The sequence below is a fragment of the Arachis ipaensis genome, chromosome B03 (assembly GCF_000816755.2).
Source record: "Arachis ipaensis cultivar K30076 chromosome B03, Araip1.1, whole genome shotgun sequence".
Taxonomy (NCBI): domain Eukaryota; kingdom Viridiplantae; phylum Streptophyta; class Magnoliopsida; order Fabales; family Fabaceae; genus Arachis; species Arachis ipaensis.
The window spans coordinates 18,561,751-18,585,145 of NC_029787.2; the positions used below are offsets into that span (position 1 = coordinate 18,561,751).

The 23,395-nt window shown below is 36.9% G+C and overlaps 1 long non-coding RNA gene across 1 annotated transcript in view; it reads right to left on the bottom strand.

Moving 5' to 3' along the window:
- LOC110270007 overlaps nucleotides 6,988-23,395 on the bottom strand; it is a 19,875-nt gene continuing 3,467 nt past the window's right edge. Inside the window, exons 3-4 of the long non-coding RNA XR_002358960.1 lie at nucleotides 18,856-18,860; nucleotides 6,988-7,037 (exon numbers count right to left, since the gene is read on the bottom strand). This is a non-coding gene — a long non-coding RNA (uncharacterized LOC110270007). The remainder of the gene's footprint in view (nucleotides 7,038-18,855; nucleotides 18,861-23,395) is intronic.

Sequence of the window (23,395 nt, forward strand, 5' to 3'; positions counted from 1 at the left end):
CTACCGGCTCCAATAACGGAGATCTACTACCAGATAGGAGAACGGAGCATCCTCTCGATTCTCGAAGGCCCGACAACTGAAGGAACGAACATGCGACAACGAAATCCTGTATTGCAACTATCACAAAGGATATGGATATAAGACCCAAGATTGTTTCGATCTCAAAGACGCTCTCGAATAAGCTATCTGAGATGGCAAAGTCCCCGAGTTTGCCAAAATTATTCGAGATCCTAGAAAAGTCGAACGGGAGAGATCACTCGAGCGGGAAAAGCACAATCCCAGAATGGTGAGATCGACACATGAGGAGAACCCAAAAACTGACGCGACGATTGTGGTGAATGTCATCACCGGGAAGGATGCCCAGGAAAAATCCAATTCAGCACTAAAAAAGGACCTCTAGTAGCTAGCTGTAAAAAACGGAAAAAAACACCCCTCCTTTTGACAATGATCACATTTTTCCTCGACGATTTATTGAACGGCACTTTGGCGGAACATGTCTCTTTCGTCATATCCACCAGAGTCAGGACTGGTTTGGTAAAACGTATACTCGTAGACACATGGGCCGATTCCAACATCCTTTTCAGGGGAGCTTTCGACAAATTAGGATTCTAAAACGAGAATCTACAGAGTCACCACAACAGAGTGACCGGACTCAGAGACAACTTTCGCAAACTGGATGGTTCCATCGTAGTACCAATCACCATCGGAAACAGAAACCAAAAGAAGACCGTCCTTTCCAAGTTCGTAGTCCTAAAGGACTCCACGGGCTACAACATCATTCTAGGGAGGAAAATAATAAATGATCTTTCTGCTGCCATATTTACCAGGTTCCTAATTATGAAATTTCAAGCTAATAATAAAACCACAGAAATAGTATATGGTGACCACGATGTTGCGATAGAATGTGACAACACCAGTTTATTTCTCTGAAAGCGATCCCGGTACGCAGCGGAAATCTTCCTAGCTGACCTAGATGCACGACAAGACGATTAGCCAAGACCGGAGTCAGAGGAAGACATGAAAAAGATACAAATAGAACAAACCAAAGATAAATTTACCTTTATTAACAAGAATCTACCTTCAACCTAAAAAGCGAACTCACGGAACTCCTGAAAGAGATAAGAGAACTCCCATTTAATATAAAAATTTTCACATAAATAATTGGGAATATTTGTGTAAATGCTTATGAATACAACACTTTGGAACTTTTGTGCAATGCGAATCAAGTCATCTCTGAAGTCAAATTTGTAAGTTTTGGCTAACCACAAGGTCAATGTAGATTATTTAAAAAATTCAAATATGAAACTCTTAATACTTTAAAACACTTGAAGAGAAAATATCTTAGCAAATTCAAGTGTTCTGTTTATATTTCTTAGAAAGTTTTGAAATTTATTGGTTGGAGTATTACACAAAATAAACTTGCAGTTGAAGTTATTTATGCTACCACGGTTAGTAATATTGTCAAGAAAAAGTAGATTTTTTTAATTTAAGAATATTTTTCTAGGTTTGTTTAATTAATCACATAAAATTTTGGTTTAATTATTAGTAACACAACGTCTATCCTCAACAACAAATCACATAGAATATGAACTCTTTTGATTAGAATGGGAAAGTAAGTTGAAAAACTCACGTATCCAAATATTGAGACTGAGTTTTTTCTCGAACCTAAAGGATTTGTTGTTGAGGATCAGGTGTTGTGTTACTAATAATTAAACAAAAATTTCATGTGATTAATTAAACAAAAAGTATTACCTAAATTAAAAAGATCAACGTAAGTATTTGAACTTACATAGTTGGAGGTTGTAAACTCTGTTTTTCTTTTCTTTTTTTTCATGTCGTTTCTTTCTTCTAAAAAATGCAACAGGGGTTTTGGGGATATTTTTCTAATAAAAAAGATACTAAATTAAAATCATCAACCAAGATTAAAAGCAGAGAATTAAATACACATCAAATTTATTTTTGGATTTAAATGAACCTCAATTAAACCTATAAATGAACCAAAATTACTTCAGAATTGAACCTCAAGTAAACTCTATTTTTCAAGGGTACTTTTCTAATAAAAAAAGATACAAAACTAAAATCATCAACCAAGATATTCCAATTAAAAGTAGAAGATGTAAATAAAAGTTAAGAGGAATTACTTGGTATTGCTCAGTGCATTCACAGACGGTGCCAAGCTCGTCTATATTTGTGACACAGGTTCGGTTTCGCTGCCAAAATTTATAGTCGACAGTCTAAGCAAATAAATAAATAAATAAATAAATAAATAAATATTACTCAGTAAATCCAAAGAAATTATATGAGGTTTTAGGAAAAGTTAACAGAGAAAGTAAAAGAACTTTATATAAGAAACTCAATCTTACGTCTGCGATAAATCATATTGTGCATCTATCGGGTTACAGTCATCCAGAGTAACATTTGTTTTTTCAGCGCAATCATTTTTTCTCTTCGTTCTTCTATTTTTTGTTTTTTTTTTTCAGCACCTGTCTCCTTTACTCATTCGTTTATGAAAATCCATACAATAAGTTTTGATTTAAACTTAGGATGAACCATAATTAAAAAATAAACGAATCGAAATTATTTTAGATTTGAACAAGCAGACAAATAGATCATCAACAAAAATAAATCGAATGTGTACTAGTGACAAATATCAGAGCTGTAACTAACTTAACAAGCACACATGAACAATTTTTAGCAAATCCAAGTGAAACTAAACCAAATGAACTTCAAATAAACATAAAAATGAACCGAAAATAATAATTTCCAAATCCTACTCGTCTTCGGATTCAGTTTTGCTTTCCGAATTCGTCAGAACAATCTTCCTTTTTTTGGTTTGTTTTTTTGCCACCCTTTGTGGTCGTTTTCTTTTCTTTGGTAGTGTTTTTTCGATTTCTTCTTCTTCTCTGCGATACATACAAAAAGTTTTGTTAAAATAACAATATAAAACTTTAAATAAGTAGATAGTTTTTAATAGGGAAGGTGGTGACAAGTATACTCAGATTCAGTAAAACTGTCTTCTTCCGAAGACGAATGCAAGACGACACTTTTCTTTTTTTTCTTTTCTTTTTCTTTTCTTTCTTTTCCCCCTTCTTTTGTTCTATCTCCCCCTCCTAATTATGCTCTTTTCAAAAGTCCCTAAAATATAAACTTATTTAATTAGCCAATTTTTTAGAAGCATCTGAACCAAACTTTTAAGGGAAATTATTTTTTTAATTACCATGGCATTACTTGTTTCCAAAGCAATCCACTCGACCAGCCTCCTCCGTGTCCAATACACCACCCATGGTGGCTCTGGAGCATCATCTGCCTCTGGATCAGGAAACTTCGTTTCATGAAAATATATTAATATTAAAACGAAGACGCATCCATCAACCGAGAGTTTTTTTCTTGCTCTCTGGGTTTTGATCCCCTTTCATCAGGAAGCTCAGCACATGAGACGCCCAATTCCATTGTTGGACTGTGTCCACATGAAGAGCAGGAGGTTTATATATGGATCGGGAAGACTGTGCTTACTGTTGTTGGCAGTAAGAAGCATTTTTGGACAAAGACAACGAATGTCTTCTTGAATTTCAGCAAGTTCGCCTCGCCTTCAATACTCATATCAATGACAGATTTTGTCAAAGATGCCAAAGTAGCACCTTTAAAGCCGTCAATAATCTCTTTCTGTTTCTCACTCAGTTTGCTGTATGCAACTTTTTTTTTTTTTGAAAAATGATCCCCTACAATATTTTAATATAAACAAATTAGTCAAAAAGGATTAGTTCATTTTCCATATTCAAATGAACCTCAAATAAACAAGGAATGAACCGAAATAACTTAAGGAATAACAAAAAGATAAAAAAAATACAAATGTAAAAGAGAGTGTTCAAGCATCCATGATAGGCATCAAAGCAACGAATCAATTCCCTCAAGAGCTTGTGAGAGATGTTCAATTTTAGGATATGTACTAGCGCACGAATCTCATTTCTTCAACAATAGTTTTCTTTTCTACACTCAATTCTTTGAACATCCTAGCTATTGATTTTGTTGAGTATCTCAAATCCTGAGTTTTTTGCAAGGATTTGAAACATTATGTTATGATATATTTATAATGCCAAAATAGAGTTGATTTATTATGTATATGCTTACATTATAATGCGGCTTCTCCTTTTTTGAGACAGTCATCTTTTGCAGTTTTGCTATAGGGAACAAAAATTTGGTCAATACTCCAAATACTTAACAGTAGTATCAAATGAACCTAACTCAATTCACAAATAAACCGAATTTGGTTCATATTTGAACAAAACCTCATAAACATTCAATCAGCAAAAAAAGTACATTTTCAATTGATTTCAGCATGCAAACGAACTCAAATAAATTAAGAGATGAACCAAAGTATTTATCAGAACCAAATACTTACGTTTGTCTTTTTAATTTAGGTAATAATTTTTGTTTAATTAATCAAATGAAATTTTTGTTTAATTATTAGTAGCACAACACATGATTCTTAACAACAAATCCTTGCGGTTCAAGAAGAAACTCACTCTCAACCTTTTGATATGTGAGTTTTTCAACTTACTTTCCTATTCTAATAAAAAGAGTTCTTATTCTAATCATTCAACATTAACTTCTTGCTTGTTTATCTTCATTAGAGTTCCTATTGTAATGGCTCTTCCAAATTCTCTTGTGGAAGAGATAATGAAACATCAAAAGATTGTTACCTCTGTCCCTTGGAAAACTCAAACAGAAAAAGCTTCTGTTAATAAGTAAGTTGTACTTAAAATTTTTTTTATTAGTTTTGATGGTATATGAGAATAATTTCAATTTATTATTGAACACTTTTCTGTTTAATCCAGCTGCCCTGCGGAACCCTAACACCAGGCATGTGAAGAAACTTCGACAATGAAATTGGAGCAAGAAGCTCCTCTTAATGTGTAAGTTCCACTTAAAATCCTTTTACTAGTTTTGATAGTATATAATAGTAATTTTGCTTTATTATTGAACTCTTTTCTGTTTAATACAGCTGCCCTTCGAAACCCCAATAGCAAGCCTGCGAAGAAGCTTTGGTAAGGCAATCGGAGCAAGAAGCTCCTCTTAATGTGTAAGTTTTACTTAAAATCGTTTTGATTACTTTTAATGGTATATAATAGTAATTTTGGTTTATTCCTTAGTTTATTTGAGGTTCATTTGAAATCTAGGAATGAATTCGATGTGTTCTTGTTGATGATTGAGCATTTTTTACTGCTAGTTCAAATCTGAAGTAATTTTGCCTCATTATTGAACTCTTTTCTATTTAATACAACTGTCCTCTGGAATCCCAACACCAGGCTTGCGAAGAATCTTCCGCAAGAAGCTCCAACAGATATTGTGCTAAGCCAAATTTTTTATTCCTTAAATAATTTTTTGAATTTTTTTTTTGTTGATGACTGAGCTTTCTTGACTGCTAGTTTAAATCTGATGTAATTTCTGTTCATCTCTTAGTTTAGTTGAGTTCATTTACATGCAGAAATGAATTAAAAATGTGTTTTTCTTGCTGATTAATGTTTATGATGTTTTGTTCAAATCTGAATCAAATTCGATTAATTTCTTAGTTTAGTTGAGGTTCATTTGAATCCAGAAATGAATTTGACGTGTTCTTGTTGATGATTGAGCTTTTTTTACTGCTAGTTCAAATCTGATGTAATTTTGGTTCATTTGTGATTTAACTGAGGTTTATTTTGCATAATTTAATGCTGGGGAGGCACGATGTTGAATACATTGATCCAAACACTAAGAAGGCCCACCGGATCAGTGAATTTAAGGACTTCCTGCCTTTTCTGGACAAAAGAAAACTGGCATCGCATCTATTTGTAAGTTGTGATTTCAAAAACTTATTTAATAATTTTGTTGTTTGCTATCATTTAGACAAAAATATTCTATCTTTTTTCCAAACTTCAGCTGTTTGCACCAGTTTGTAATGAAGGCCATTGGTGGTTGTCGATTTCTGATGTTAAGAAGAATGCCATCTATGTGCTTGACCCGTCAAGAGAAAGAAAAATGAAATACCTCAGTCAAGAATAGTTTTAAAAAAATTTGTTGTAAGTTATCTCTAATTTCTATCCATTATCAATCATTCATTGTGCTTGATTGAGCGTTGTTTGTGGGCTTGGTTTTCTTCAATTATTATTGAATTGAAATATGCTTTTTGTATCTTTTTCAGAACTTAATAGTATCCCAGATGAGAGTTTATGTTGGGGCGGAACCTTTGATGGATGACAGAGAGGGCGTTGAATTACGATCTGTAGTAAACGAACATCGTAGATATCTTTCTTTCCTATAGTACTATTATTAATATGCTTTATTATGCTTTTATGTGTCTCTCCTATTAATCGTATTTTACTTTTTTTATTTCTTTCTTAGTTATGATTGCGGGATATATGTGATGAAATGACTGGAAACAATTAATCATGAAAAGATAAAAAATGAAAAATATAAATGTAAAAATTGGAAACTGGTAAGTAATTTCTAAATTAATAAATTTCGGTTCATTTCTTACTTTATTTGGGTTCAAATCAAGTAATTTCTTTCAATTGAATTGTAGGAAGAAATAGATGCTTTCAGGCGGGAATATGGTCCAACCATTCTCTTGGACAAGGTAAATAAATTGAGTGTAATACCCTAACTACCAAAGTTCACACTTCCGGCTGCGCGACTCTGATAGCTCGGACATTACGACGACTTTTATACTATTTAATACTAAAATATGAGCCCGTTTAAAACTTTTAAACCGCAACACCGCTCCCAAAAATACTTTCGTTCGATAACGTACATCCATAAATACCATACAACTTACAAAACTCATAAAGAGTACATATATATATATATATATATATATATATATATATATATATATATATATATATACATACATAATATTAGAGTCATTATCCAATACAATTCCTATCCCTCTTACAGATTATATCAAGATAAAGGCGATGGTACAATAAACCATAACTAAAACAATACAGAGCATCTCGACAACAAATAAATAAACTCTTCGTAACTTCTGCGCCCATATCCTGAAAGGGGAAAAATGTAGGGGGGTGAGAACATCATCCTCGAAAGGGTTCTCAGTAGAGGGTTTTTGGGAATTACTGTAATAGGATACGTGAAGATAATTGCACCAGTGATTCATAACCGTCTTATGCCTCTTTTCAAAAACAACAGTTTCCAATAGAAGTAAAGTCGGGAATCTTTTCTAAAAGAGGAACCGTTCAATTCTCAAAACTCAAAAGTCTTTCAAAACGGTTTATCTATGCTAAAACAAAGTAGCCTTTCATATTTTATTCCAAACCAGAAACACAAAACTGAAATCAACCATCGGTTCATCTCATTCCAACCACGGCCCTAGGCCCAAATAATCCAACCAACAACCAATCACCACAATCCAACAGAGTCCCAGATGCAAACATAGATAGGAAGTTCAAGCACAAGCAAATAGTTATTACAAGTAGAACAGTTAGCAATTACTCACATAGGCAAGCCAAGTATAACATGTACACCCAAACAATGTCACATAAATGCATATGATGCATGCCTGTCCCTAGTGGCTGATGATATCATCTGTCGGTTATAGAGCCAACCCGACAAGTCCTGGTAGTTAGCCATTGGACTGTCCCTCTGTCGGGTCTCCCCAACTCGAGTTATACTCAATATAAGCTTGATCATAATCATGATCCATATCCATCACCCTCACTGGTGAATATTTATCCATCACCATCACTGGTGAATATTTATCCATCACCATCACTGGTGAATATTTATCCATCACCATTACTGGTGAATATTTATGGGGGTGAGCTCGTCCGGGAATTTCACAGTGCCCGGCCACCCTGACGACATAGGGAAACTCAAATCTCCGATAGTGAAAGTGCAAATCACAATTATCAATATCTCACCATAGGTGCTTTCATTCTCAGCCATGGATCAACATCCATCTCAGCCATCCAGCTCTCAGTTCAATCCAGAACCAGCCAATATTCATAATCATACACAGCCATTTCGGCTCACAACAAAACAGCACTTCCACATTCAAAATCATCAAATTCATGAAATTGGCATTTAAGCCATAAATCATTTTCTGAATTCATTTCACTTTGAAATCAAGTTTCAACTCTTTTCAGCCTTGGCTTTAGAAATCTCGTTTCTCAAATCATCTCAGGCTCATAAGCCAAATTTACTCAAAGTGAGTTCCCTTTTTTAAAACATAGCCACTCCCGGCATTCTCTTTCCAAAACTTCCAAAACCATGGAAAGTTAAAGATTCCTTTTGAAACATTCAAAACCACCCATCCAACAATGGGATTTTTGTAACAAAAGTTCCTCGGCAAAGTCCCAAGTCCTTAGGGAAGAATAACAACTCATTTTGCCAAATTCATTTAAAATCATTAAAAATCTTGGCTTCCTTATTTGGGTAGTAAAATAGGATCCAAGCCAATCCGAGTCATGTAATCAATTACTCTTTTCAAAACCATTTCCTTTTCTTAAACAAAAACCGGCTTCAATTCCATAATTAAACCTGAGCGTTTCAAACTGATAAGAGAATCATTTTTGTTGTGTTAAACTAGAGTTCAAAGGGTACTCTGAATCTTATTCAAAACGTCAAAATAATGAGGTTCGTCAATCGAGATCCAGTTCCTTTTAAAATCACGAAAACTCTTCCAATGGACACTATTTATGTTTAATAGAGAAAAACATAAACCAGTTTTTCCTTTTTAAAACAGCCTCAAGGCAAAATTCCTTTTCGAATAACTTGTACCCAAAGACATACTATTCTTCTCGGAAAAGTAAGGAGGAATCATGATTCTCTTTTCAATAATTCTTCCAAAGCGTAGCTTCATCGCTTTCATAATTGTTCTAAGTAAAAATAATAAAAGAAGCCATAAATTCACAATCCTCCAAGTAAATAGGAAAGGCATTAAACTCCAAATTTCCCAAATAACATTTCAAATAAAGCCTCGGAATTTATAGAAATTTCGGCAGCATCTCCCCTAAAACTTGGACTTTGCCACCCGGTTTGAGTCCCAACTAAACCGTTCCTCAATCCTTTTCAACAGTCCAGAACCCAAAAATCAATTTAAAATCACGCTAAATCCAACAGTCGTCTCAGTGGCATATCTCAAGGAAACCATTTCGAAATCAAATCAATGTCAACCGATTTAACTAATTTCCAAAGCTTTAAGGAAACGGCTCAATAACAAATCATTTGTCCAAACCAAGTCAATTAAAGTAAACCAGGCTGAATTCAAAAGTGCGTCTGACTTTTCACATTATCAAAATAATTGACTCAATTCAAATCAATGCTCAACGGATCAAACTCAGATTTCAAATCTTTAAAGAATCAACTTCAAAACATTACATTTCACAAAGCCGCACAACAATTCAACCAAACCAACATCCATAATCACTCGAGTCAATCAAATAACACATAAGGCAGATACAATCACCAAATACCAATTGTCTCACATCAGTATCCATATGTAATAATTCCAATACATAAAACATAGTTTTTGGAAAGCGCCCCTACCTCAACACGCAAATCCATAACCCAAACGTCTCACAGAGTCCTTTTTGCCTCAACTCGAAATCACCGGCAACCAAAACCTCAGCTCCCAGTCACTTTCGCAATAACCATAGCACACTAATCACAATATATAATAATCAGGACTCGACCCCACGTTACCAAAACTCATTTATTAACCAAACACAACCGAAGACTAACGCGAGACTTTTCGAAACATAATTTCTTACCGGAATAACAACACGAAGCAGCTGCGATTTCGAACCGGCCCCGGCAACAGCTCCGGCGGCGGCCAGAAGCTCCGGTGGATCAACTATAGAAACCACGTAACATCAAAACCTTATCAAGATCCAAAATGACCAAAACCACAAATTAAAACCCCTTTACCTCAAAGTCAAAACTCGCAGAAATCACTAAACAGAGTAGCTCCATCATAGTGGCTGGTACCGCAGCGACCCAGGCAGCGGCATGATATGTGTTTTTGTGGAAAAACGAATTTTCCAAAACACCCAAATCTAACCGGCAAGTATACCGGGTCGCATCAAGTAGTAAAACTCACGTGAGTGAGGTCGATCCCACAGGGATTGATGGATCAAGCAACTTTAGTGGGTGATTAGTTTAGTCAAGCTAACATTGAGTGAATTGTGTGATAATTGGTGCAGCAGAAAGTAAATAACTAGAGAATTTAAAGTGCAGGAAGTAAATAGGCAGAAAACTTGAAGAGCAAGAAATGTAAATTGCAAGAATATTAAATTGCAAGAAAAGTAAAATTGCATTAAATGTAAAGGGGAGTGGGTGCTGGAAATTAAAAGAAAGCAGTAGATCAAGTAACTGGAAAGTTAAATTGCAAGAAGAATAAAAGGAATTAGGATTCGGGATGCACAATTAAACAAGGAACTATGCAGAGCAATAAATCCGAGGAAGTAATAAAATGCAATAGATCTCAACAGAGAAGGAAAATTGCTTAAAGAAGCAAAACAGAAATATAACTCAATTGCAAAATCTAAATGAGAGGTTGAAGATCTCAGAGGTTGGAAGAGACTAGAAAACAAGTCTAGATCTCGAATCCTTCCTTGATCCAATAAAGAACAATTTGCAAAAGAAATGAAGATGAAAGCAGTAAACAGAGTGTTGATTCAAATCCTTAATTCACTGAACTTTTGTAGAAGAAGAACAAGAGAAATCTCAAAGTGAGAATGAAATAGAATTCCTTCAATTCTCCAACCCAAGATCTAAGACAAATGTAATTGAAATTGAAAACAAGAAAACTAAGAGGAAGAGAATTCAATTCTCCTACTCCGAAACTCAGAAACTCAAAACAATTCAAAACCAAAATTCTCCAAAAACAAATCAGTAAAACTAAAAGGGAAAGCTCCCCTAAAAACTTAAATCCTAAGCTATTTATACACTTTCTTCAAATGGTCTTCAAGCCTTGAATTGGGCCTTTGCTCTTGATGGAATTGGGTTGATAAAAGCCTCTGTTGATTGCTCTTGGAGTTGGAGAGAAACCCATTGTGAACCGGGCCAAGAATCATAAAAGCTTGAGTCAAAGTTTGAGGCAAACTTTTGCTCAAGCTTTTTATATCAGCCACCCCCTTTTGCTGATATCCACGTTTGAGCTAAAGTTTGAGGTCAAACTTTTAGCCAAACATGGATCCCCTTGTGTGCATGTGTGGGGTGCTACTTTGTCCTCTTGTCAACGTTGCCAATTTCATGCCAACTATAGACTATTATATATGGTTGGAAAGCTCTGAATGTCAGCTTTCTAACCCAATTAGAATCACCTCAATTGGACATCTACAACTCAAGTTATGCCCCTTTGAAGAGGACAGGGTCGCTGGCTTTGGTGTGCAGCGTTTGAGGTAAAGTTTGCCTCAAACGTGGTCGAAAACGCCAGTTCTGGAGGCTCAAACGTATTGTCCATCCCATACTATTATATATTGTTGGAAAGTCCTGAATGTCTACTTTCCAATACCGTTGGGAGCGCATCATTTGGAGCTCTACAGCTCGAGTTATACTCCGTCGAAGGTGCAGAGGTCAATTGGCCTCATTGCAGGTTGCCACCATGTTCGTTTATGCTCATTGCGGGGCAGTTTTCTCCCTCAATTTTAGTGTCCACCATGTAGTGCCATATATGCTTGGAAAGCTCTCGATTCCTACTTTCCATTGCTTTTTGAATCACCTCATTTGGAGCTCTGTAGCTCAAGTTATTCTTATTGGAAGTATACCCCTTCAGGCTGTTGTGGCGCCAACGTTTGCCAAAAAGCTTGAGGCAAACGTTGGTGCAAGCTTTTTCTCCCCTGGGTATGTTGGTGTGGCACCAACGTTTGCCTCAAGCTTTTTGGCAAACATTGACTCAAGCTTTTTCCTCCAGGGTGTTTTCAATTCTTCCAAAAGTTTGAGCTAAAGTTTGAGGCAAACTTTGGCTCAAACTTTTTTCCTCTGGGATGTTTTCAACTCTTCCAAAAGTTTGAGCAAAAGTTTGAGGCAAACTTTGGCTCAAACTTTTTGTTCTCTCTTGCTCCTAGCTATTCTTGCAACCATATGTCAATTTATTGAAATTTAAACTAAACAAAGGAAGAAAACAAAGCAGAAAAAAATGTTACCTACGGTTTGGTTACCTCCCAACAAGTGCTCTTTTAGTGTCATTAGCTTGACATGTTGTTCTTCACTTTCTTCCTCTTTTTCCAGTTTGTTAAGAGGAATGACCTCAAAGGAGGGAAGGATTCAGCTAGTGTCCCTTGTCTTGGCCTTTCCTCAGCAAGCTTCCTTTTACAAATGGCTTGATTGATCTTGCTCGCTGGATTAGGGACAGATTTGGTGTTCTTGCTAGTTGCCTTCACTTCTTTGGATTCAAGACTTGGTTGCTGTGTGATTATTGGAGTTTTGTATTCATCCAGAGCCTTTTGAACTGGTGGTTCCATGAACTCCTCCTTCATGTACTTCTCTGCCTCACTTGAGTTTGGAATGACTTCCTCACTTTCTTACTCCTCCACTTCCTCTTTTACACTCAACATTTGTTTTAATAGCTCTTTCATGGAGGAGGTTTGTTGATCTTCCCAACATTTCTTCATCTCCTCTTCATATCTTTTAATCTCAGATTCAATTGTTGAGACTTTTTGGTCCAGGGGGATTTGAGGAGGTTGTGAGTGTTCAGGTTCTTTTGTCACCTCAAGTGCAGTTTCATTTTCAACTATTTCCACCACCTCTTTCTTTTTCACTAAAAATTCACTTGACTCAGTAGCCTCTTCCTCTTGTTTTTCCTTCTTCTTCATTGCACTCACCAATTGGCCTAATTACGCTTCCATGTTTTTGAGGGAGTTCTCTCGTTCTTTCCAGACTTTCATTGTCTTCTCCTCATATCTTTTGAACATGGTCTCAAGCTTTGAGAGGCTTTGGTTCATGGAAGTTTGTGTGGGTGGTGAGTTTTGAAAGGGGCTTTCTGTTGAAGCATGGTCAAGTGATGATAACTTTGGATGAATATCATATGGAGCATTAGAATTCCCTTCCCAGCCACCATTAGAATCATGACTTGCATCATTTTGTGGTGGAAGGAAATATTCCATATGGTTTTCTTGCTCATCTTGTGTCTCTGAAGCAAATCTCCATGGATTGGAGTGCTTAGAATTTGTATTTTCTTGGTGATATTCCCAGCCACCATTAGAGATTGGTGATGGTGGGTGATATCCCATAAAATTTTGTTTGACCATAAGATGAGTTGAACTCCATTTGTATTTTGTAAACATCAATGAAATTCGAAATTCATGTCATAGAGAAAGAATTTCTTAGTGAGGCAATAACTCAAACACCTTGGTTTCAACTTAGAACAGAGAAGAAAAATAAAGAAAATGCTTGATCTAGACTTCTCACCCACTTAATCATTGTTGATCTAAATCAATCCCCGGCAACGGCGCCAAAAACTTGATGTGTGTTTTTGTGGAAAAACGAATTTTTCAAAACACCCAAATCTAACCGGCAAGTATACCGGGTCACATCAAGTAGTAAATCTCACGTGAGTGAGGTCGATCCCACAGGGATTGATGGATCAAGCAACTTTAGTGGGTGATTAGTTTAGTCAAGCTAACATTGAGTGAATTGTGTGATAATTGGTGCAGCAGAAAGTAAATAACAAGAGAATTTAAAGTGCAGGAAGTAAATGGGCAGAAAACTTGAAGAGCAAGAAATGTAAATTGCAAGAATATTAAATTGCAAGAAAAGTAAAATTGCATTAAATGTAAAGGGGAGTGGGTGCTGGAAATTAAAAGAAAGCAGTAGATCAAGTAACTGGAAAGTTAAATTGCAAGAAGAATAAAAGGAATTAGGATTCGGGATGCACAATTAAACAAGGAACTATGCAGAGCAATAAATCCGAGGAAGTAATAAAATGCAATAGATCTCAACAGAGAAGGAAAATTGCTTAAAGAAGCAAAACAGAAATATAACTCAATTGCAAAATCTAAATGAGAGGTTGAAGATCTCAGGGGTTGGAAGAGACTAGAAAACAAGTCTAGATCTCGAATCCTTCCTTGATCCAATAAAGAACAATTTGCAAAAGAAATGAAGATGAAAGCAGTAAATAGAGTGTTGATTCAAATCCTTAATTCACTGAACTTTTGTAGAAGAAGAACAAGAGAAATCTCAAAGTGAGAATGAAACAGAATTCCTTCAATTCTCCAACCCAAGATCCAAGACAAATGTAATTGAAATTGAAAACAAGAAAACTAAGAGGAAGAGAATTCAATTCTCCTACTCCGAAACTCAAAAACTCAAAACAATTCAAAACCAAAAGTTCTCCAAAAACTACTCAGTAAAACTAAAAGGGAAAGCTCCCCTAAAAACTTAAATCCTAAGCTATTTATACACTTTCTTCAAATGGTCTTCAAGCCTTGAATTGGGCCTTTGCTCTTGATGGAATTGGGTTGATAAAAGCCTCTGTTGATTGCTCTTGGAGTTGGAGAGAAACCCATTGTGAACCGGGCCAAGAATCATAAAAGCTTGAGTCAAAGTTTCAGGCAAACTTTTGCTCAAGCTTTTTATATCAGCCACCCCCTTTTGCTGATATCCACGTTTGAGCTAAAGTTTGAGGTCAAACTTTTAGCCAAACGTGGATCCCCTTGTGTGCATGTGTGGGGTGCTACTTTGTCCTCTTGTCAACGTTGCCAATTTCATGCCAACTATAGACTATTATATATGGTTGGAACGTTCTGAATGTCAGCTTTCTAACCCAATTGGAATCACCTCAATTGGACATCTACAACTCAAGTTATGCCCCTTTGAAGAGGACAGGGTCGCTGGCTTTGGTGTGCAGCGTTTGAGGTAAAGTTTGCCTCAAACGTGGTCGAAAACGCCAGTTCTGGAGGCTCAAACGTATTGTCCATCCCATACTATTATATATTGTTAGAAAGCTCTGAATGTCTACTTTCCAATGCCGTTGGGAGCGCATCATTTGGAGCTCTACAGCTCGAGTTATACTCCGTCGAAGGTGCAGAGGTCAGTTGGCCTCACTGCAGGTTGCCACCATGTTCGTTTATGCTCATTGCGGGGCAGTTTTCTCCTGCCATATATGCTTGGAAAGCTCTCGATTCCTACTTTCCATTGCTTTTTGAATCACCTCATTTGGAGCTCTGTAGCTCAAGTTATTCTTGTTGGAAGTATACCCCTTCAGGCTGTTGTGGCGCCAACGTTTGCCAAAAAGCTTGAGGCAAACGTTGGCGCAAGCTTTTTCTCCCCTGGGTATGTTGGTGTGGCACCAACATTTGCCAAAAAGCTCTTGCTCCTAGCCATTCCTTCTTCCTTCAACCTTCTTCAAAACTCTTTTCACCTATCATCAATCAATCAAAACAATCAAAGCTATGCCCCAAATCATAAGATTGTGTTTCTTTCATAATATATGACAATTATAGCACAAAATCTCATGAAAGTGCATTAATTCATCCATGGTTGAATGAATCAAAGGAAACATGGAAATCTACCCAATTGGCTTGCTTATGGCTTAAGAAAGTGCATAAAACCTATTGAAAACAAAAGAAAAAGCATAGAAAAACATGACATGGTGACATGTCATCACGGCACCAACTGAACAACAACCCCGATGATGGCAGAGGCTCCGACAGCGGCGAGAATCAGGAGCAGAGGCAGAGCTGAGCATATCTCCCATTCAAACCTCCAAAAGAAGCACCAGCTCCAACAACTCGATGGTGGTAGTGGCTGACTTCAATACTGGCGACGCCGGGCAGAACAGCGACAACGACAAGGGAACAAACGGTGGCGCTAGAACGCCGGCAACAAAACCCTAGTAGCAGTGGCAGCCGGAGCGTTTTTCTTCCTCTGTGCATCCCTGAGCCGCAGGTCTTCTCGCTCTTCCTTGGACGGCGACGCACAGCAATGGGACCCAGCAGCGGCGTAGGATGGCAGAATCGTGACTGGGCAGGGACGAAAGGCATGGCTTCGACAGCGGCGCTCCTCGCGTGTGGCAGAACGCGACGGCAATGAAGCCTCATCTCCCTCCTTCGCGTCACTCTCCTCCCCTGGCGACAGCAACGGCGACGGCACTCCTCGCTGGCACCACACCGTCCTTCTTCTCCGATTCCTCTCCCCACTTCCCTCCATGGTTTGACGATGGCGCGACGGCGGCAGTGAGGCCAGCACGCCGGCGCGAGTCTTCCTCTCCTCCTCCGGCGATCTCCTTTCCTCCACACACGGCGAACTCCTTTCCTTCTCTCTCAAATGCGTTTGTTTCTTTCTTTCTTTTCCTTTTGCTTCTGCGTGTGGGTGTCTAGGGTAGAGGGGCGCAGCTGCTGCTGCTTGGGTTTGAGGGAGAAAGAAACCGGGTCGGGTAATGGGTCGTTGGGTTAGGGTTTCATTTTCAAAAATTAGGGTTAAGGACATTTTAGTAATTTTATTTAAAAATAAGGGTAATATAGTAATTAGAAATAAATTATAACCCAACAATAATAATGTATAAAAATACTATTTACTCATCAATCTTACACTTTATTTTCAATAAAATATCCAAATCAAAATAATTAGAAATAATATAATTAAACCCTTTATTTTCCAAAGTAACAGTATTAATCTTTAAAATATTAATTATTTAATCCGAATCATATAAAAATCCTTATTATTTCACAACTACCAACTTTATAATATAATTATAGAAAATAATCCAATAATTATCAAATTGGATAATAAATCATAACTTGTCTCAAATTCAATAAATCACACTTGCCTTAATTATCTTTAATAAAATGATTTCCGAAATTAAGGCTATAAATAACTATATGATTTGACACTTGATCATAATAAGACTTTTTAAAAGTTCTGGGTCTTACATCCTACCCACCTTATAAAAATTTTCGCCCTCGAAAATTGATACAAAATGAAAGAAATTCCATAACAGTTCACCCTTGAACACATTTAAGGAAGAAGCAAAAATATCTCAATATAATCATTTATACGATTTTCAAATACTTTGATTGTCATAAGCATAAGGATGTAAAGGTAGGAGTGTGATTGCAAAGCAAACGTTACAAGGTAGGCTCAATGCAAAAGATAACATGGGTCAAACATGTGATAGTAAGGTAAGGTATTGAAGGTTATAAAACAGGATGAGGTTACAACGACGTGCTCAACATCTGCACACTAATCTCATCTTAACCTCAATGCTTCAACTTTCCAACCTCATCAGGCACTTTTCAATCCCCAAAACCGATCATAAGCCTAACGACCGCAAGCCCGTTCGCAAGGAACCAAACGCCCACAACTCATAAGGTTGCATACCTACCGCTTCCACTTCCGTATATACATATCACGTCTTAAAGAACTAACGCATCGCGTTATGTATACGTCTACAAGTCGCATGTGATATCAAAACAATTCTCGAGTCTACTCAGAAGGATACAAGATTTAGAAAGGAGAGTCAAATGTCAGGGATAGCAATAATAGATTTGAGAGAATATATCCAATCACAGACAACCAAGGATACTCAAGCAATGAAGTTTGCTAGACACAATTCAATTGACAACCTCAAAGATAACCCTTGAATCAAAGAAATCCAATAGGATCAACAAGGAGAAGGATCAGCGCATTAGTTTGAAACAAATTAAAGCTGAGTCGAAGAAGTACGAAGTTTATAGAGAAGAATCTCTCAAACCCAAGACAAAGCTCATAGAACTTCAAGAGCACGATTAAAAACACTTTCAAATACATTGGTCATAAAAGAATAAAAAACTTGCAGGAAAATCACCTCGCAATCTAAAAGAAAAGTTAAGCAACAAATATCCTTCAAGAGAGTAACAAAAGCATAAACGTGGCTTTGCTCTAGCCCAATTTCACGTCGAAGTAGATTATGTAGAGTTTTAAAAACAAATTACGCACAAGTTTGGCGAAGAGCTAAAATATTTTCTCAAATATTTTAGAAGGATAGTTAAGTGCACGACCTAACCAAAAGCAGTTCATAAAAACTCAGAAGTAATCAAATGCTTGTTTAAAATTCTCAAAATTTCATATTCAAACAAGCGTGTATAACATTTATGGCAAGGACGAAAGAGGAAGTTAAACTCTTTTTAGAAAAGAAACTCCGAAGTAAAAGTTTGCTTACAATTTGGTAAAGGAAATAAGTGGTGCGTTACAAACGAATCGGTTTCCACTAAACAAGGAAGTTCTCCAAAACCTCATTTAAAATAGTGCATGCCGATTTTTAAATTAACTTCATCAAAATTGAACAATGGTTTCAATCTAAATCAAGCAACAGAAAATAAATTCCGTTTAAAACTTCTTACAAGAGGATTCAAAACTTCTTTAAAAGGTTCAAAACAAGACTCCAAAAGTGTTCTTAAAATCACCATCTCAGGAGAACATTCAAGAAGTTTAAGATGTACTAAAAAGGAGTCAAGCCTTGCAAGAAAGGATCTTAAACCAAGGTAGCCCAAACAAGATTCACTAGGCATGAGTCATCAAACAAGCTTTCAATTGATCCAAAAGAATACAAAAGTCATACGAAAGACGATTCAGTCATTAGTAATTTCTTAAGGATAAATCTTTGACTAAAAACTCTTGCAGAGATAATGAGAGAATAAACGATGCACTAATTTGAAACGAATCAAACTTACTCATATACGAATGAGATTCACAAAAAGGAAAAACCAAAATCAATGGCAATATTCACAAGATGTAGAAGATCAGTTAAAAACAAGGTCAAACATGACATTCATGGAGATGGAAGATTTAATAGAGAATTTAGTTTGTTCATAGGAAGAAAGCTATGAGTCCAAAATTTTCAAAAGAACAACAATGGCATAACTCATGTGGTATGCTAACTCAAACTCAAATAAAAATGAATTAAGTAAAGTTTATCAAACAAAACTCAACCGGGACAAAAGCGAGAAATTCCCTTTCTTTCCAGAATTTTGAAAAATATCCAAATACATAATCAAATGAAGATGTGCGTTGGAACTATAGTAAAATTACTAGAAAATCAAATTGTATTTTAAGTAAATGCAGTTCCGTAAACCAGTAAAAGTACAGGCGAGGTATTAGAAATAAATAGTTGTTAAACTGTATAAGTAATCTCAAAGTTTCATATATAGAAAAGTATATATCTAATCAACAGCAATTTATAAAATCTCAAAATTGGCTGTGATCACTGTCAAGTAAGAGAAAAACTGAATCAACAATTTCTCAAAGAATGGACTCAGAACCCGGAGTTAAAGTCACAGCACATTAAGACAAGTTCAAGGCTATATCAAAGAATACTTGAATCAAGAAGAACTCAAACAGAGGAAGATAGATGCAACAGGGATCTTAAACCAGCATATGCACTTAAGGTCAAACAAGAATGCATATCGATAGAGGAATAGAGTTGAAAAATCAAACTACTTTCCAAAGGATTAGAAAACAAGGACTTCAAGTTAGGATACAAAAGAACAGGTCAACTCGAACAGAATTCAAGACACACAACTGAATAGCCTCGAGAAATAGTTTCTAACGTTCACAAAACCCGTGATTCGCTTTACTCAAAACTCGTACAACATCTATGACAACCCATCAGTACCTTCATGTACATAATTCACTAGTATTAAGCCGGCCAAACTTAATACCAAGAATTATGCAATGCAAGACTAACGGCGTTAAATCAATAGATCGTCATGTGCATAAAGCTCTAATTCTCGTCATTCGACAAGACCTAATACATGACAGACACTCAGAGTATGCAATTGATGTAACACCCTACCATACAGAGACTTATGCTTAAGTCATAATTCAGAGATGGCAAGGTATTACGACCTCCAGAACCAAATTTTAGTACGTATAGTAGTATGAATAATTGATTATAACTAGGAGCCTTTGTAGAAAAAAGGGGTAAACAAAAACCGTAACTCGAAAGCGCAACACTCCGATCGATAACGTAACGAGTAAAGGATAAGCGAACGTGAGATCATATATATAAAGGAGTGTCAAAAACAGGAATATCAAGACTCAAAATCCGGCTGCAAAGATAACTGGTCCGAGCATAACAATATATACATATGATAGAATAAGGAAAACCCAAAGGGACACAAATACAAAAATCTAATCTCCAAAAATCCCCTCTAGAAGGAGTCATCACAGTTTGTATTATTTAATGGAGATAAAAGTATCTAAACAAGATATATAAACCAAAACAGAGTCCCGAGAACAAAGGATCTTCGCTAATCCAGAAGTCTCCAGCATGCCTCAACGAGAAGCCTCGCGTCCTGCATCTGAAAACCACAAAATCCGCATGGGTGAGAACCAGAGGTCCCCAGCACGGTAACAGCTTCCACATATATAATACATAATAATAGAGGAAAGCCGAAGGCAATCCTAGAACTTCCTCCAGGTAATATCAAAGCTTATAAACAAGTTAAACCGTAAGTGGCAACTGACTAAAGATCCTTCAGTCTAACTAATACTTCCCTTTCTAATTCCTTCAGACCTCCCAACCACCAGTAGGAGTATAATATAGCAAACACAATTATATCAGACAAGAGATATACAAATAAGAACAATTAAGGCATTTAGACAAATAGCAAGTAATATGCAGTCAAATAGGCAATCTCAAACAACTCATGTAGTATGCTTATGATGCATGCCTGTCCCCAGTGGCTGATGATATCATCTGTCGGTTATAAAGCCAACCCGACAAGTCCTGGTAGCTAACCATTGGACTGTCCCTCTGTCGTGCATCCCCAACTCGAGTTATACTCATCATAAACTTGATCATAATCATGATCCATATCCATCACCCTCACTGGTGAATATTTATCCATCACCATCACTGGTGAATATTTATGGGGGCGAGCTCATCCGGGCCTTTCACAGTGCCCGGCCACACTTACGACATTGGGTTAACAGAGCTTCGAGTCTCAACCTGGAGCACATGGTGGCTAGCCATTGCTACTACCCAGGGAAACCCTCATCTCCAATGGTGGAAGTGCAAACATTCACAATTCAATCAACAGCATATATGCATTTATACTTGGCCATAAACATGGCTCCGCCGTAACACGACAATAATCTAGTCATCCGGCTCACGGTTAAATCCATAACCAGCCAATTCATTAACAATTATGACCCTTCGGCCCATGGCATAACAAGCACTTCCACCGCCATTCTCCGCATCTCACATTTTCATCTTTGATCCTCAATGATCATTCATTTTTTTCCCTTGCTTCACTCGCAAGTTACCACATTCACTAGCCCTTTTTCCTCATGCTAGGCATATCATAATGATTTAAGATATAAGTGGTGAGATCGGAGGCTTAGAAGTATGAAATTTGGCTTTTAAAACTCAAAAATCAACTTTGGGATGAAAACAGGGCCACGCGTACGCGCACTCCACGCGCACGCGTGGATGGCCTTAAAACTCATCGACGCGAAAGCGTCATACGCGCGAACGAGTGGGTTGAAAATTAGCCAAACGACGCACACGCGTCAGCCACGCATACGCGCGAATACATTGTGCCCCAGGCACAAAACTGGCACAACTCTGGCACAACTCTCTGGAAAATGGTTGGGCATTCGATGCAGCGCATCGACGCGCCCGCGCACACCACGCGCACGCGTGGATGATGCTTTCTCGAAGAACGGCGCGTACGCGCCAAGTGCGCCTACGCGCGAGGGGTCATTCTGCTAAAAATTTTCTAAGTTAAAAGCTGCAGAATTCACAGATTCAACCCCCAATCTTCTAACGGTCATAACTCTCTCATTTTAAATCATTTTTCACCCGTTCTTCGAACGGCATGGACATCTCGGATCCAATTTCATTTCTAAACAGATTTGGCACAAATCAAAGATCCGTAGTCCAAGTTATGTCCCGTCAAAATATGCCCAAAAACCATATTTTCATTCAAAACCACAAAGTGCCATTTTCAAAACAAGCCACTTTCAACTCTTTTCAAGATCAATCAAAACATGCCAATTTCAACCCTTCTCTTTGAAATCATTCAAAATGTACCAAAATCAACAACAAGCCATCATCAACTCACACATTAACATTTTACCAAAATTCCCAAAACTACCTCCAACCATTTTAACACTTCTCAATCAATGGCTAAAGGACAAACACAATCTCATGTCATACATCCTTCTCATCCCAATTTCCAATAATATCAATTTCCAAATCAACCATCATTATACATGATCAACATCATACTCACTGGTTGAGAATCTTACCATACCCAAGGTCCAAGGAGACAAGATTAACCTTCTCCTTCAAGAGAGTTGGGTCCTATAACATCAAAGAACCCAAAATCTCAACATTTTTGCTCATGAAACCCGAAATCAAGGGCTGGAATTTCGAATAGTAAAACGTGGCTTACCTCAAGATTAATTGTATGAGTTTTGTAGATCTCTCCGCGGTGAACGCATGGCCACAAACGGAGCGGCGATCGGAGCTCTAGATCAAAAGTTATGGTGGTTTGAAGATCAAGTGAAAGATAGAACTTGAGAGAGTGTTCTTCTCCTTCCTCACTCCATTTCAGCGTGTGTGTGTGTGTTTAATGAGAAGAGAGAATGCTAAAAACTAGGGTTTTGGTTTAGTTATGTTGGGCCAAGGGCCCACTTTGGGTCTGGTTGGTCCGGTTTGGCCCGTTCGGTCCAAATTTGGTCCGATTTCTATAAAATTGGTACCGAAATTCTCGTCTCAATCTCCTCTATCATATTAAGCCATAAAAATAACATTTTTGGCTTTCTAGAATAAATTCTCATTTATGAGTTAATTAGCCGTTAATTAACCGGGTCTTATAATTGAAGCATAGTCAGTCCATTCCTCAAGCTCTACCGGAAGAACTGCTCTGATACCATAATGTAATACCCTAACTACCAAAGTTCACACTTCTGGCTGCGCGACTCTGATAGCTCGGACATTACGACGACTTTTATACTATTTAATACTAAAATATGAGCCCGTTTAAAACTTTTAAACCGCAACACCGCTCCCAAAAATACTTTCATTCAATAACGTACATCCATAAATACCATACAACTTACAAAACTCATAAAGAGTACATCCATATATATATATATATATATATATATATATACATACATACATACATAATATTACATACATAATATTACAGTCATTATCCAATACAATTCCTATCCCTCTTACAGATTATATCAAGATAAAGGCGATGGTACAATAAACCATAACTAAAACAATACAGAGTATCTCGACAACAAATAAATAAACTCTTCGTAACTTCTGCGCCCATATCCTGAAAGGGAAAAAATGTAGGGGGTGAGAACATCATCCTCGAAAGGGTTCTCAGTAGAGGGTTTTTGGGAATTACTGTAATAGGATACATGAAGATAAACCGTACCAGTGATTAATAAC